Below are 12,861 nucleotides of genomic sequence, written 5' to 3'. Positions count from 1 at the left end.
AGAAGGGAATCAGGGTTGAGCACACCCATCCTATCTATCTCCTGCCTCTGGCACAATTGCTGTCCCCTCCTCCACCCTTGATCTTGGAATTCTCACAATCACTCTTACAACAGGAGCACATCCACTCCTCATGCCCTGGCTGGGTGCTCCTCCTATCTTGATGAGAATCATGTGAATAAGCCTACTGTGTTGTGGGGTTTGATCATTTTAACAAGGCTAACAGTTTCAACCATGTGAGAAAGCAACTGATTACCAGTAAGGGGAAAGGCACTGATTTACCACCCACTCAAGTAGCGCTCCGACAGCACTCAGAAAAGGCAACATATCAAGCTGGGCATATGTAGAGATAAGTACTCATCATGTGTGCACACTTGTTTCCCCCCGCAAGTGAATGGGACCAGTGCAGGGAGGACAGTGGGAGCTTTCAGCCTTCATGGACAATTCTTCCAGAAGCAATGGCCTCCTGTGTTGAGCTCCTATACTGAAACTGAAAGAGGACTTTCCAGTGTGACCAGAAGGAAGAGGAGGATGGGTCAATTAAATGTGATTGTGCGAGAAGATGGAAGGAGCTGCCGCTTCTGCCATCCCGGAGATGATGGAGGCAGAGGTGGGGACTCCTTCCACCCTTTCGCCTGCCTCCCAAATGACAGCCCAGGCCTGCTGTGGCCCATTTTGGGCCACAGCACAGCATGCACAGAGAGGCCCCAAATGGCCTGGAGACAGACAGCGCTGTCATTTGGGAGGCAGTTGGGAAGCTGGAAGGAGTCCCCACCACCGCCACATTAGGAACATAGGAAGCTGCCACATACTGAGTCAGACCATTGGTTATCTAGCTCAGTATTGTCTTCACAGACTGGCAGCAGCATCTCCAAGGTTGCAAGCCCTATCTTGAAGAAGCCAGGGAGGGAACTTGAAACCTTCTGCTCTTCCCAGAGCGGCTCCATCCTCTAAGGGGGATAACTTCCAGTGCTCACACTTCTAGTCTCCCATTCATATGAACCAGGTGGACCCTGCTTAGTTAAGGGGACAAGTCATGCTTGTTACCACACGACCAGCTCTCCTCTCAGACCAGCTCTCCTGTCACATTCCCACTGCAGTGGCTGCCACCATCCCGCAGTGCAGTGACAATTTATTAAAGGTAAAAACAAAGAAAGAACTCCCCACCCCAGACATTGTTGGGAATTCTCTCTGGTAGGAGAAACCCTTTTTCATTATAGCAGAGTGCACAGAGGCACAACACAGCGGAATTTGGTTAGGCATGCGTGTATGCTGAGAGTAAAGTAACTTGGAGCCAGTTCATAGTTTCAAATCAATATATAAGGCATTTATTAGAGAACTCCATTCTAGATAGGAAAGTGAGGAGTTAGGATCTCTAATCTAGCTAGCTAGCTGGATGCAGATGGATTCTGCATCTTCTCTGCACACATGGTGCAAGGAGAGGAGCTTGCTTGCATGTTGCAAGGTAGGAGGAAAGAGGAAGTAAGTTAGTCCCTAAGAGTAGCAATCTACATTCCAAAGGGATAGTGTCAGAGCAGTAGAGAAAGGATGACCAGTGTCTTGACCCTCTAGCCCTCTGACTCACTAGTCTGTCTTCCACTGTCACTGAGACAAGAGACAGCGCAAAGTCCTTAACTTCCAACACCCCCTCTCGATGTCTTGTGACTCAGTTCACAAGATTCATTTTCCCTCTCAGCTTTTCAAAGCAGGGTCTTGGTAATGGCTTAGTGAGTATATCTGCAAGCATTTCATTTGTTGGGCAGAAGAGCAGCTTGATTAATCCATCCTTTTGCAGATTTCTCACTACATGGTACTTCACATCAATATGCTTGGTATGCCTCTTTACATCTTCTTGTCTGGAGAGCTGAATGCAGCTTTGGTTGCCTTCATACACTGGTATGGGCTGTGGTACATCTATATCTAGATCTTTCAGTAGTTGGCACAGCCATTGCATCTCGTGACAGCCCTGTGCAGCTGATACATATTCTGCTTCAGTGGTTGATGATGCTGTTATGTCTTGCTTGGTGCTTGACCACCTTATGGCTCCATCTCCATAGAAAATTATATGACTGCTGGTGGATTTCCTTTCTGTTAAGTCTCCACCCCAGTCTGCATCTACGTATGCTTCTAGTTTTGGTTGACTGTTGGCTGGTAGCTTAAGCTTAAAGTGTGCAGTACACTTTAGATACTTAACAAGTCTCTTAATCGCAGTCCAGTCCTTGACTGTTGGTGATGCAGTCTTTCTGCAAAGTAAGCCAACTGCTGTACTAATATCTGGCCTAGTGAGTGTACTAATGTATAGAAGCTTACCCAATGCTTCACGATATCTATGGTTGTCAGATAGTGGCTCAGTTTGATCTTTTTGCTTTATGTAGTTCATTTCCATTGAAGTTGGTGTAGGATTCACATTTTCCGGTCTGAGCAGGTTTATCAAGTCTTTAATTTTCTGTTCTTGGTTGATGAGGAAACTTCCATCTTTCTCTCTTTGTACTTGAATGCCCAAGTAGTGTGCAATGTTGCCAAGTTGCTTGACTTCCACATCTCTGTTCAGATGATGCATTATTTCCTTGCTGTCATCTGGATTCTCATAGGCAAGATCAAATCATCAACATATGCCAAAATGTAAGTCCACTTGCCATCTCTGCATTTCGTGTACAGGCAGGGATCTGCTTCACTTCTTTTGAAGTTTGCTTGAAGCAGCATATCATTTAGTTTTATGTTCCATGCTCTGGCAGCCTGTTTTAAACCATAAATGCTCTTTTGCAGTTTGCATACATAGTCCTCTTTGCCTTTCTTCAAGAAACCTGGTGGTTGTTGCATGTAAATGCCCTCTTCTAGTTTGCCATGCAAGAATGCAGTTGTCACGTCTAGGTGTTCAACATGCATTCCTTTGCTAGCAGCAATACTTAACAGAGTCCTTACTGTGGTATGTTTAACCACTGATGCAAAGGTTTCATCATAATTTTCTCCATATTTCTGTGAATATCCTTTTGCTACTAATCTGGCTTTGTAGTGCTGAATCTCACCATCAGCATCATGTTTGAGTTTGAAAACCCATTTGCAGCCTATAACTTTCCTCCCTTGAGGTAACTTAGCAAGAGTCCAGGTTTTGTTTTCCTGTAGAGCCTCAAGCTCTTCAATTGCAGCTTGTTTCCACTTCTGGGCTTTCTGGTTCTGGTAGCTGGGATATTTCCTCCCATGATGAGGGTTCTGGTTGTTCCACCAGTGTAGGCCTCTGTGTAGGGTCTCTGTGTCAAGCGTGATTGGATCTGGATCTGCTGTTTCCTCCTCCTCAATTCCTCTGAGATCAGGAAGCATAATTCAGTCATCAGGGTGTTTGGTCTGGTTGCTTGCTTTGGTGTAGGCCCCCTCTGAAGACGTAGCTCTTTCATTTTCATCAAAATACACCGATCTGCTTATGGTTATCTTGTTGGTGTCAGGATTCAGAATTCTGTAGCCTTTGGATTGCACTGAGTAGCCTACAAAAATCCCTTTTCTGGCCCTAGCCCCTAACTTAGTCCTTTTTTTCTTTGGGATGCATGAGCAAGCCGTGCTTCCAAAGACACGTAGATGTGTCATGGACGGCTTATGACCATGCCAAAGTTCATATGGTGTTGTTCCCTTAAGCTTTGTGTGCATTCTGTTTTGTATGTATGTAGCAGTTATGATGCCTTCTCCCCAGAGTTTTTGTGGGAAGTGTGCGTCAGCAAGCATGCATCTTGCCATATCCAGAAGGCTTCTGTTCTTTCTTTCTGAGACTCCATTTTGGGACGGGTTGAAAGCTACCATGGTTTGATGCACAATTCCATGTTCTCTCAGGAAATGCTGTGTGGTGCTGGACATATATTATCCTCCATTGTCTGTGCACAGGATCTTTGGCTTCCACCCAAATTTGTTGCTTGCCATGGCCACGTAATCCTGGAGTTTCTCGAGCATCTGTGATTTCTCAGAAGCAGCTATCAGGGCTTGAGTTTTAGCATTCTTGAGCAGCCATTTCTCGCTAGCTGTTTTCTCAGCAGCTGTAGTTCCATCTGCGGGGGGCGGGGGGCGGTATCTTCCTCAGTTACTTTCTGGAGTCCTTCTGCTCTCAGTGCAAGCCTCAGTCAGGTTTTCCATTCCAAGTAATTATCTGGGTTCAGGATAGTCAGCCTGAGCTTTCCCTCCAGGTAAGTAGCCATCCTCACTGAGCTCCAAGAAAAGGCAGTTGCTGTAGATTAGCATTCAAAGTGTCCACGTTAGATCTCACTGGATGTCCTGGAACAGACTTAACTCTCTAGTTGCAGTCCACACAGCTCAAAATACTGGGCTCCCATAACCTGTTGGTAATTCTCTCTGGTAGGAGAAACCCTTTTTCATTATATCAGAGTGCACAGAGGCACAACAGAGCAGAATTTGGTTAGCCATGTGTGTATGCTGAGAGTAAAGTAACTTGGAGCCAGTTCATAGTTTCAAATCAATATATAAGGCATTTATTAGAGAACTCCATTCTAGATAGGAAAGTGAGGAGTTGGGATCTCTAACCTAGCTATCTAGCTGGATGCAGATAGATTCTGCATCTTCTCTGCACACATGGTACAGGGAGAGGAGCTTGCTTGCATGTTGCAAGGTAGGAGGAAAACAGGAAGAGAAGAGAGGAAGTAAGTTAGTCCCTAAGAGTAGCAATCTACATTCCAAAGGGATAGTGTCAGAGCAGTAGAGAAGGGATGACCAATGTCTTGACCCTCTAGCCCTCTGACTCACTAGTCTGTTCTCCACTGTCACTGAGACAAGAGACAGTGCAAAATCCTTAACTTCCAACACACATCACAGCCCTTTATTTGTAAAGGGGAATCTTTTCCAGATCCCCTTTAAAAGTTTAGCCGTTGAGCCCTTTGAACCGGCTCGACAGCAGAACCCAACCAGGCTAGGCTGGATTTGAGCCAAACCGGGCCAGCCGTCTCTGTGCACATTCCCAGCAAGGGGAAGGCCTACAGAGTAACATTTACCTTCAATGTGGTACCAAATTAATGAATTGTTTAAAGGGTGGACTGGGGTCTTTCCCAGCTCTCCCAGGGATTGAATTTGGAACCTGCAAAGCCACAGAGCTCTGACCCCATTCCCAGATTGTGATCATTGGAGATTTTCTCTTTGTGCAGTGCTGCTAAAAGTATTTGGAATAGTCCAAGGTATGCAAATAAAATAATAAATAAAACTTGTTTCATCTCAGAGTTTAAATAACTCACAGTATCCTTGTAACGCTATGGCCAGATTGCTAGGATACATAAAGCTGTGTGGGCAATGAACACTTTTATTAGCTGCAGTTTCTGAACTGCAGCCACCTCGGGGAAGAAGTCAGTCAAAATACTCCCACCTCCTGTTTTATAAGCCACTTGTGATAAAGCAAGTTGAGGCTGAAGTTTAGGAATTGCAGGAAGAAGCTGAGCTAGGAAGCCACAAGTCTGTGATCCCACAAAGTTGCCCTCTGGATTGCAGACAATGTCTGTTATCTTTTTATTGACTTTTAATTGTTATTTGAACTTAAAATCACATACACATTGGAAAATTCAAGCTGAAACTGATCAGTCTGAACTGTTCATGCCCAGAGACAGACCTGAATACTAAAATATTCATCCACCTAAAGCCTAGTCCTATTGGAATATACTGTAGTTTAGGTCTCCCCCCCTTGAAGTTTCAGGGTCTCCCCCGCCCGATGCATCAGTCAGGATGCATTTGGTAATCTATAGGTTTTACCTTCTGTGGGGTTTTAATGTGAATAGATCCCATGGCTCTGTTCACTTTGATCATGCCTGGCAATGGAAACATCAGGGGATTTACCATTTGGTAAAATAATTCCAAAGGAGTTGATGTGAACTGAACAATGAAACCATTTGATCAGCAGTTCTATCAAAGTTTACCTCACTTTAAATGGGTATGTTCAGTTATCATGTAGAGTTGATCTTAATTCGTATGATATATTTTAAATGTTTTATGTTTGGGCATTACTTTGGAACGAAAGAATGTATGAAAAGTGGTACAGATATATCATTTTTGCACACACACACACACACACACACACACACACACACACACACACACACACACTCTCTCTCTCTCTCTCTCTCTCTCTCTCTCTCCCCCCCTCTCTCTCCTAGAAAAGAGGAAAGTACTTATTATTATTGTTGCTATTTTGGTGGTATTATTATTTCTTGTTTACACAGTCAGACAGGTGTTATTGACTGGTTTGTTTCATCCAGACATCGAGTCCTTCCCAAGGACCTGGGATGCCAGAATTTTATTGTCAATTGTTATAGATATCATGGCAGAATATAGGCTGTTCCCAGTAAAGCTGCTTTTTGTAATTTGCTGATGGTGATTATATTATTATTATTATTATTATTATTATTATTATTATTATTATTATTAACACAGTCAGACAGGTGTTATTGACTGGTTTGTTTTATCCAGACATCGAGTCCTTCCCAAGGACCTGGGATGGCTGAATTTTATTGTCAATGTTGTTGCTGTTATAGATATCGTTGCAGAATATAGGCTGTTCCCCGTAAAGTTGCTTTTTGTAATTGGCTGATGGTGATTTCTGTGGCCCTTATGGTGTTGAGGTGCTCTTCAAGGTCTTTTGGAACTACACCCAGGGTGCCAATTACCACTGGGATTATTTTGGACTTTTTCTGCCACAGCCTTTCCATTTCAATTTGTAGATCTTTGTATTTTGTGATCTTTTCTATTTCTTTTTCTTCTATTCTACTATCCCCTGGTATTGCTATGTCAATTATTTTAACTTGTTTTTCTTTCTTCTCAACGACAGTTATATCTGGTGTATTGTGTGGCAGATATTTGTTTGTTTGAAGTCGGAAGGCCCATAATATTTTTGCATCTTCATTTTCTTCAACTTTTTCTATTGTATGGTCCCACCAATTTTTGGCTACAGGTAGCTTGTGTTTTTTGCAGGTGTTCCAGTGTATCACCACTACTACCTTGTCATGCCTTTGTTTGTAGTCAGTCTGTGAGGTCTTTTTACAACAGCTGATTAGGTGGTCCACGGTTTCATCTGCTTCTTTACAAAGGCGGCACTTGCTGTTTGTTGTTGACTTTTCTACTTTTGCTCTTATTGCATTTGTTCTTAGTGCCTGTTCTTGTGCAGCCAGTATTAAACCCTCTGTTTCTTTCTTCAAGTTGCCATTCTTAAGCCATTGCCAGGTCTTGATGCTGTCTGATTTTCCGGTTATATCATGCAAATATTGACCATGCAGTGGCTTTTTTCCATTTTTCTGCTCAGTTCTTGACTTGTTCTTTCTTGTAGGCCTGCTTTGTTTCATTGGTGTTGAATAGTTTCTCATTATTGACCATTTTAAGTGCATCTTCTTCACTGTACTTGATATATTCTTCAATGCCTCTTTTCTCCTCCTCTACTGTTTGATGGACTTGCAGCATTCCTCTTCCACCTGAGCTGCGAGGGAAGTATAGCCTATCTACATCACTGCGGGGGTCAGAGCATGATTGATGGTTATTATTTTCCTGGTCTTACAATCTAGCGTCTCTAGCTCTGCCTGGGTCCAGTCTATTATTCATGCAGTACATCTGATAACAGGTATAGCCCAGGTGTTTATGGCTTTTATGGTGTTCCTGTCATTGAGTTTGGACTTGAGGATTTTTCTAACTCTCCTGATGTATTCACTTCCCATTTTTCTTTTAACTTCAGTGTGTGCAATGTTATCCGCCTGGAGAATGCTCAAGTATTTGTAATGTTCTCTCTTCCATGTCCTTGATGTTGCTTCCATTGGGCAGTTCTATTTCTTCTGTTTTTGTTATTTTTCCTCTGTTCATTATTAATGCAGCACACTTGTCTAGTCCAAACTCCATTGCTATATCGCTACTGAATATACGGACAGTGTTTAGCAGTGATTCGATTTCTGACTGGGACTTTCCATACAACTTCAGATCGTCCATGTACAGCAGATGGTTGATTTTACTTGATGTTTTAGATGTTTGGTATCTGAGGCCTGTTTTGTTTAGTATTTGTGGAAGTGGAGTCATGGCGATTACAAACAACAGAGGGGATAGTGAGTCCCCTTGGAAAATACCTCTTCTAATGCTAACCTGTCCAAGTGTCTCGCCATTGATTCTTAACTGTGTGCTCCACATGCTCATTGCTTTTTAAATAAATATCTGAATGTTTTTGCTGACACCAGTTGTTTCTAAACATTTTAGTATCCATGTGTGAGGCAATGAGTCGAAGGCTTTCTTGTAGTCAATCCATGCAACACTTAGATTTGTTTTTCTTCTCTTGCAATTTTCTAAAATCATTTATTTATTTATTTATTTATTTATTTATTTATTTATTTATTTATTTATTTATAATTCAATTTCTATACCACCCTTCTAAAAATGGCTCAGGGTGGTTTACAAAGAGAAATAATAAATAAATAAGATGGATTCCTGTCCTCAAAGGGCTCACAATCTAAAAAGAAATATAAGATAGACATCAGCAACAGTCACTGGAGGTACTATCCTGGGGGTGGATAGGGCCGGTTACTCTCCCCTTGCTAAATAAAAGAGAATCACCATGTTAAAAGGTGCCTCTTTTAGGATTCACTGGCCCACCTCCTGCAGGATTACACTAGTGTTTCCAATCATCCCACACTGCCACACATGTCTAAAGAAGCACCTGACCAGAGCTCTTGCACAGGAGTGCAAGCATGCCAATACTTAAAGTTGTGTGCCTGCACTTTAGGAGAGCAATTTGCATTGGAAACGATGTAAGTAGTGCTCCTGAAGGGCCAGTGTGCAACTTTAAGTATTTGCGCTTTTGTGTAAGATTGCCAGTGCTTCCTTAGATACAGACCACTCAGAAGTGCCCGAGTAAGCCTCAGCAGCATGTGGGCCACTATTTTCTCATTAGAAAGCATAGCTTTACAGAGAAGCTTTACACACCCATAAAACAGACTAACAGTCTTTTATGCAGTGAGAGAAGAACCTCTCAGCTTGAATTCAGGACAGCAAGTAAGAAGCTTAAGGAGGAGCTTATTCCCACACCCCCAAACCCAAACCTAGACACAAACATATACAGAGGAGCAGGCCCCTAGACAAGAGACAATGCATATGCAGTGAATTCCAACAAAAACTGGGTAGGACAAGTCTCCTACGTAGGTTTGGGAGCTGTGTGTGTTCCCAATTTTCAGCTGTGTGGGAACAAACAACTAGGTAGGAGGAGGGAGAAGTGATTGTGTGGAAGCAAGGCAGGAGGAAAAGCTGGGTAGCTTTTCCTCCTACCTCAATCAAATACTGAGTATGAAAGCTGGGGAGGACGGTGCTGTCCAACCCACCTTTTCCTCCTTCCCTGATTCCATACAATCACTTCTCCCTTCTCCTAGCTGGTTGTTTGATCCCACACAACCAAACTTTGGGAGCACACCCAATTCCCAAACCTGGGTAGGACACTTGTCCTACCCGGTTTTCGGTTCTGTGAATGACCTCGTTAAATAAGAATGGGTGATTTGCATGATATGGGTATAAGGTATGGGATTCTAATGTATTCACAAAGAAATGTGCCTTCACGTGCCTGTATGATTTAACTACAAAAGTGAACTAAGCAGTGGCTAACATGATGTTCAGGACTATGGAGATGTAACACTGCACTCCACAGCTGCTGAGGATTTTAAAGACAGTCCTAATATTCTGAAGAAGTGGTTACAGAAGCAGCATTTCCACAGGTTTCCCCATTAGCAGCCATAGGGAAACCTGCAGAAACTGTGGCATAGCCAGGTTGAAGGTGCCCTTGGTGCAAACTCCAGAGCACCCACCACCCCTCACTGCTTTGCTCCTCCACCTTCTTTCCTTATCTACTCACAAGATGTTTGTTTGTTTGTTTGTTTGTTTCCCCCCATGACATAGAGTTGGGGCAAGCATGGCAGTGAGAACAAGCAATATGGGGGCAGGGGAGACAGCAAGGGCACCCCTCCATAGCCCCTAGGACTTGTGTTCTTAGCATGCACATGCCCACTTGTAGTGACCCGTGTGGAAACGCTGCTTGAGTAACCGCTGTGTCAGAACACTGTCGTGCTGCCTCTGAAGTCCGCAGCAGCCCCAGGCACAGCACTATGGCTCCATAATGGAGTATATCCTATTAACCACCATCTATATAGCAAATATTTCCACTATCTATGTAGCTCTTTCCTGTATTGAAAGAGCTACACTGGCTGCCAATAAGTTTCTGGGCAAAATACATGGTGCTGGTTATTACCTATAAAGCCCTGAACAGTGTAGGCCCTGGGTATTTAAGAGTTTGTCTTGTTCGCCATGAACCCTGCCACCCATTGAGATCATCAGGAGAGGTTTGTCTACAGCTGTCACTGGCTTGTCTGGTGGCTACTCAAGGACAGGCCTTTTCCATTGCTGCCCCAAAGCTTTGGAATGTGCTCCTTGTTGAAATAAGAGCCTCCCCATCTCGGACAACTTTTTAAAAGGCAGTTAAGACACATTTGCTCACCCTGCTTTTAATAAGATTTACAGTTTTAATAGTTTTTAATATTGTGTTAAATTTTAATTATTGTAATATTTTAACATTTTTATTTTGTTTTAATTTGTATTGTTTTATTGTAAACCGCTCAGAGATGTTAGTTGTGGGTGGCATACAAATGTGATAGATAGATAGATAGATAGATAGATAGATAGATAGATAGATAGATAATCAACTTGAATGATAGGATTATGATGTTTTCTTTCCGTTAAAAAATTATAGGACTGTGGGTATCGAACTCCCTGTTCAAAATCCTCTAAGGGCTCAACAATTGATGTGTAAACAGTTTTGGAAAAGGTGGCTTCCTATAATGGGCTGGCAAGAGAGATTATTAGATGAGAACTGACTGAAAGGAGAGGATTAGAGGTACAATTTTGAAATTATTTGAAAATGATATAAAGTGAAGGCTATTTATTTCATATAACAGTAGTTCAGCAGGCTTGATTTTCCACATCCCAAAGATAATTCTTTAAATAATAAAGATTCAGGCGGCTGTTTTCATCTGGTATAGACGTGTCATCGCAAATATCAGGAATGTTGATATAATTTGTACAAATATTAGCATGTGTAAAGAGATATCAGCCAAGGGTGATGCAGGCTAAAACACTTGGAATATGGAAATGTTGGGAAGAAACAGCAGAAGTGTTGCACAGAATCTTGTTCAACCCAAATGTATAATACACAGCCTTTATTATGAGATGCAAAGGATATACTTGAAATCTTAGGATACCTCTGGCAAGTAAACTCCAAGGGGAACTGAAATGGTCTTTTAACAAACAGTGGAGTCTAATTCAAACATTATTTTTAAAGAGGTTGTACACACATTCAGCCATCCCAAAGACCACCAGAAGTCCCACCCAACATATCACTCATCTTCTTTTCTCCTTCATGTTCCTCATTGTTCCGTTGGTGTTTATCTGAAGAGGAAAACTCCCCAACTACGATGGCAGGCGTTTCCATGATCAGCAGGCTCAGGCCCCCGGGACTGCCAATCATGGAAATACCCACCATCATGGTTACAGTGTTTGCCTCTTCAGATAAATGCTGCCATAACCATATGGAGCCTGGAAGAAAAGGTGACTGCAGGGGCAGAACTTCTGGCATGTTTTGAGATGGCTGTACTCTTGTACAGCCTTTTTGAAATAATGTCCAAATACAGGTTGGGTTGGATCCTAAGCTTTTCTTGCCAATCCCTTTGTAGCAGCAATTCTCCTTCCTTACATGTCATCCTGTTCTGTAGAGTTCCTCAACCATCAGGAACAGATTTTCAGGGACAGAGGGTCAAGAAGATCAGCAAAAATCTTGTATTCAAGACCAGCAAAAATCCTCCCCCTTGCGTGAACATGTGTCTTCTGTTCATGCAAGAAATACGTAAGATCCCACGAATCCATGATACCATTGAAACCCATTATCTGGTGTTGACTGATTGATTTATTAAGTGTCGTCAAGTCGGTGTTGACTCTTAGCGACCACATAGGTAGATTATCTCCAGGATGGTCTGTCTTCAGTTTGGCCTTTAAAGTCTCTCAGTGATCCATTCATTGCTATCCTAATTGAGTCCATCCACCTTGCTGCTGGTTGCCCTCTTCTTCTCTTTCCTACAAGTTTTCCCAGCATTATGGACTTCTCAAGGGAGCTGGGTTTTCTCATAATGTGTCCAAAGTATGATAGTTTGAACCTGGTCATTTGTGCCTTGAATGAAAATTCTGGATTGATACGTTCTATGATTCATTTGTTGGTTTTCCTAGCTGTCCAGGGTATCCCAAAGTTCGAAAGCGTCAATTAGAACCCATTAATACCTTTTTCCTTTTTACTGGCCTGCTGACTAGGGAAGGTTTGAACTCGCACCAAACAGGGCATTGCATTGGCAATGCTGGTCCGAGTTTGAACCAATCAAGCCCGGTTCGGTTCGAGCCTGTTCGAAGGTTCTAGAGGAGATTTCAGATCGTGCCCTCCATTTTGTGTGACTTGTGTTCCTTGATTTAATTGGCTGAGTTCTTGCTTCCCTGATTGGCCAGTTGTGTCAGGCTCTCTGGTAGGCCCTGCACTGTGCCAGTCCTTGAGAACTGGCACCCTAATGACCAGGGGGGAGGGCAAAGGTGGGGGCTCCCAAAGGAGGGAGTTTAAAATCCTATTTAAAGCCAAGCCTGTGGCCTAGCAAAATCACTCTGGCTGCAGATGTTTAGCAGAATTTTGAGGTCCCTCAAGATTCCCCAACCGCTGCTCACTGTGTCTACTGCAGGACACAGGTCAGTCAAGGCAAGGATGCAAAGCATCTGGGGATGACCTCCATGTTGCGACACATGCAACGATGTCACCTGGATCTCCTTGACTCCGCTGGCAATGATAGT

Source organism: Hemicordylus capensis, chromosome 5 (assembly GCF_027244095.1).
Source record: "Hemicordylus capensis ecotype Gifberg chromosome 5, rHemCap1.1.pri, whole genome shotgun sequence".
NCBI classification, from domain to species: Eukaryota; Metazoa; Chordata; class Lepidosauria; order Squamata; family Cordylidae; genus Hemicordylus; species Hemicordylus capensis.
This window is presented reverse-complemented; position numbering follows the sequence as displayed.